The sequence below is a fragment of the Macrotis lagotis genome, chromosome 5, assembly GCF_037893015.1.
Source record: "Macrotis lagotis isolate mMagLag1 chromosome 5, bilby.v1.9.chrom.fasta, whole genome shotgun sequence".
Taxonomy (NCBI): Eukaryota; Metazoa; Chordata; class Mammalia; order Peramelemorphia; family Peramelidae; genus Macrotis; species Macrotis lagotis.
This window is the reverse complement of record NC_133662.1, coordinates 199,789,142-199,793,998: the sequence shown is the minus strand read 5'-3', so window position 1 is coordinate 199,793,998 and position 4,857 is coordinate 199,789,142. Positions and strand designations below refer to the sequence as shown.

The 4,857-nt window shown below is 37.2% G+C and overlaps 1 pseudogene; it reads left to right on the top strand.

The window, feature by feature from the left end:
- The first annotated feature begins 2,114 nt into the window (after window positions 1-2,114).
- LOC141489444 (small ribosomal subunit protein uS10-like) lies at window positions 2,115-2,475 on the top strand (annotated as a pseudogene).
- The last annotated feature ends 2,382 nt before the right edge of the window (window positions 2,476-4,857 follow it).

Below are 4,857 nucleotides of genomic sequence, written 5' to 3'. Positions count from 1 at the left end.
GAGCTGGTTTTATGGGGAAAATAGTCAATTTTTGATGGATTGGGTTAAAAAAGAAGAAAGCAAAACAATTTACAAGAATGAAATATGAAAAGGGTGAATTTACTGTCAATGAAGATGAAATTAACACAATTATTAGAAGTTATTTTATCTAGCAATATATCACTAAAACCAATAATCTAAGTGAAATAGGTGAATATTTACAAAAATAAAAATTGCCCAGATTAACAAAAGAAATATGATACTAAAATAACCCTATCTTAGAAAAATAAATTGAACAAATCATCGAAAATATCCCAAAACGAGATGCTTTTATGAGTGAATTCTATGAAACATTTTAGGAACAAATATTTCCAATATTATAAATATGTTTTTGAAAAACAATTTAGGAAGAAATTTTAACAATATGTAAAATAGGAAGAGCTAAAACAGAAAGGAAACTATAATTTCCTTAAAGAATTTTGATGCAAAAGTCTTACATAAAATACTACCCAGGAGGTTACAGTAATGTTTCACAAAGATCGTACACTATGACCAGATGGAGTTTATACCACAAATGCAGGGCTGGTTCAATAGCAGAAAAAAAGTAAGTATATTTGATCATATTGATTATCAAAAATAACAAATATCATATGATTATATTAAAATATGCAGCAAAGACTTTTGTTAAAATGCAACACTCATTTGTATTAAAAACACTAGAAAACATAGGAATCAATGGGATTTTCATTAAATGATTAGGATTTATCTAAGAGCAAATGCAACGCTATTTATAATGGTCATAAACTAGAAGTCTTTCCAATTTGATATTTGTCCTTCATTCTTTGTTGTTGTTGTTGCTGTTGTTTTTCTTTGCAAGGCAATGGGGTGAAGCAGCTTGCCCAAGGCCACAGGGCTAGGTCATTATTAAGTGTCTGAGGCCAGACTTGAACTCAGGTCCTCCTGACTCCAGGGCCGGTGCTCTATCCACTGTGCCACCTAGCTGCCCCTGTCCTTCATTCTTGAGGAAGATCATGATATCAGTGGAGGTGATGCTATGACAAGCACATGAATTGGATTTGAGTGAGAAGTGCTTATGCTAAGTCACAGGTCTCCAGAGTCAACTGGGTCCAGTGGCTAGATATGAATCAGGACAATTGGAGACAACCCTTGATGTGAGGCAATCAAGGCTAAGTGACTTGCCCAAAACCACATAGCCAGTCAGTGTCAAGTGTCTAAGGCCGAATTCGAACTCCCACCCTCCTGACTCTAATGTCAGTGTTCTATCTACTGAACTACAGAGTGGTCCAGTGGATAAAGTGCTGGACCTGGAGCTAGAAAGCTGAGTTCAAATCCAACATTAGACACTTCACCAATAAGAAGTGAAATAAGGATGTCCATTGTGATCACTTTTATATAATGTTATATCAGAAAAGTTTGCTATAACACTAAGACAAAATAAATTGAAGGGATAAGAACAAGCCACTGGGAACTAACACTATCAGTCTTTACAGAAATATGATGGTAGATTTAGTAAACCATAATCAACCAAAAAATAGTTGAAGCAATTAACAACTTTGGCAAAGTTGCAGAATATAAAATTGTTGTCTAGCTGATTCAGTTATATCCAACTCTTTGTGACCTTATTTGGATTTTCTTAGAAGAGACACTGGAATGGCTTAACATTTCCTTTTCCAGTTCATCTTACAAAGGAGGAAACTGAGGCAAACAAGGTTAAATGATATGCTTAACATCATGCATTTCTATATATTACCAACAAAACCTAGTAAAAAGAGATAGAGAAATCCTAACTGCAAACTATTTAAAATACTTGAACATCTACCTGTAAAGAGAATCCCAGTGACTATATGAATATAATTACTGTTATGTTCCTGTAAGACTAGCTGCTCAGGAAGTGTTAGGTTCCTGCAGGGTTAGGTTCCCAGGGGAACGTTGAAGGGGTTGGGAGACAAGGGAAACAAGGATGACAAGTTCTCCTTAAAATTTTCCTAGTTCCTCTCTTGGGTGGAGATAGCACCCCTGCGGCTCCGCGGGCCGCGCTCCCTGCCTTCCTCCTCCTGCCTCACCGCTGTTTGCTGGCCCGAGGAATAAGTCGGTCAGGAAGCCGCTCCATCTCCATGGAGTTCAAAGACACTGGCAAGATGCTCGTGGATCCCGAAGTGACCATTCACCGTACCCGCATCACCCTCACCAGCCGCAATGTGAAGTCACTCGAGAAAGTGTGTGCCCATCTAATTAGAGGAGCCAAGACCTGTTCGAATGCCCACTAAGACACTTCGCATCACAAGCAGAAAAACTCCTTGCGGTGAAGGTTCAAAGACTTGGGATGGGTTCCAGATGAGAATCCATAAACGCCTTATTGATTTGCATAGTCCTTCCGAGATTGTTAAGCAGATCACTTCCATCAGCATTGAACCAGGTGTAGAAGTTGAAGTTGAATCACTCATCTCTTTAAATAAATTGATTTGCAACTTTTGAATTTTGATGTCTTTGAAATCAAGTCATCGTCAGAATAAGTAATTTATCATAGAATATAAGATTTTGGAGTAGGTGAAAATTGAATGATTAGTTGAGGAGATTGGAGAATTTAAGTAGAAATTCACATTGAGTGAGAATTGGAGGGCTGGATTGGATTATAAGGTGCTGGAAAAGGACCTGACTTACAACTAAGATTTGTAATTCAGCTTAAATGGAGGTTGTTAAAACTTTTCCAAGGTCACATAAATTGGACCCTTGGGTTAATATGGACCAGGTTTTATGTTTTGTTTTTAATTCTGGTTTCCCATAATAACTTTCAAATTCCATTTTCTATTGTTTTACTGTCCTGTGAGAATGTCTAGTCTCTGCATTAATCTTAGGATTTAATTTTTAGCATTTTTTGAAAGTTACCATGATTCAGTTATATGAATAAAACAGTTCACTACAGCTGAAAAAAAAAGTTCTCCTAGCTCACCAAGATCTCCAAGATCTCCATTTATTTACCAGAATACATGTGCTTAAATATCCTCCCTAGTCCTTGGTCCACTCCCACTCCAGGGGCACTCTTTAATCAACCAGTAAAATAGTGCTCCAGTGCCAAAGGACAGTAGGTAATGAAAGTTTACAGTACTCCCACACAAAACAAACACTACCTTACATATTCTCCTTTTTTTGTCTTTTTTTCTGAAGCAAAATTCCTTAATTCGATTACATAATGGATAGCACATAAATTGTAAACAAAAGTTCAAACCTAGTATAAACAAATGTCCATTAAACAATAGTAAAAATAACTAAGCATTCAAGTCAATTAACATGTTATTAAATTTTACAAAGTAATATTTCCATTATTATTATGTTATGCATGAATCCATGGATTTATCCCAGAAGGGGTCATGATTTGTGATATTTCCCTTACCAAAAATGTTTGATGATAGATAAGACAAAGAATACATAAGTAGCTGACAATTATATGAATTTAAAATCAAAACAGATCAGATAGTAGAAATATCTCTTTTCCAAAAGAAATCATTAAATTTTATGATTCAATATTCCCAAATTCCTAGAAGTACAATTTATCCTAATATAATTTCCTTCTGAATCACACACACACACACACACACACACACACAAACACACAAAAACAAACAGATACAAACAACAGAAACAATTCTCTTGACACATATTTACCAAGCTGAGACTGCTACCCTGACCAGTACAAGATCTCAGAATATAAAAACATTTTTCCACCTCTCCAGACCAGTGAAGAGATGTAAAATGTCCTATAGACACATGCACACACACACACACACACACACACACACACACACACACACACACAATGCACCAATTAAGACTGGTCAAAAATAACTTTTGGAATCAAACAGAATTTCTTGAAGAACCTCATATATATATTCATGAAAATCTTGAAATAGCCAATCAAAAGAAATTTAATACATTTTTTATGTTTTTTTGCAAGGCAAATGGGGTTAAGTGGCTTGCCCAAGGCCACACAGCTAGGTAATTATTAAGTGGCTGAGGATGGATTTGAACTCGGGTACTCCTGACTCCAGAGCCAGTGCTTTATCCACTGTGCCACCTAGCTGCCCCAATTGAATGCATTTTTAAACAACTTCACAAAATTCAAAGTTAGCTGCTCTATTATAGAGATATTAGCCGTAGGCACAGGCTTAATTCAAAAGATGAAATCTGAATTTCCCAGTCCCAGAAAAAAAGTCTTCTTCCCCTTTTTTTCTTAACTAATTGATCATGAAGCTTCCCAGTACATAGCCTATTTCCCATACCCCCTCCTCCCCAAACCAAGAAGAAGGCATGGGGGCCCTTTGATTTTTAAAATAAGTTTTTTGGGGTATCTTGCCTTTTCTGCAGTGAAACCAGCATTCCATCTGAGACATAGGCTTGAGTTTCAAAGTTTCAAAAAGAAATATTTCCCTTCTCCCTTCCTCAACAGAAGGTGGGGGCAGCAGAGAATGAGAGAAAACATTTGAAATTACTTGAGTTGTTGACAATAGTACAGTTTGGAGTTGTTGCATTTTCTAAACAGTAGTCAACACCATTACAGACTGTCCAATAGCATGTAACACTTTTTGCTCTCAATGTGCAGTTAGCGTTTGCTTCAGTGTGCTCTGGTGCTGGAGCAAGCTTGGTTGTAGACTGGAGAGTGAAATCTGTTGTGGCTTCTGAAGTGAAATTCGTTGTAGGCGTCAGGGTCAGCATCAGGGTTGGGGACAGGGCTGGTGTCAGGGTCTGCGGCAACAACAAGAAGCCTCTAAAGTTGGTTGTAGGTTTAGGGGTTTGGGTTACGCTTAATGCACATAGCCAGCCAGGCAGCACTAGCCAGAAGGAATAGCAAGCAGGTCCTCC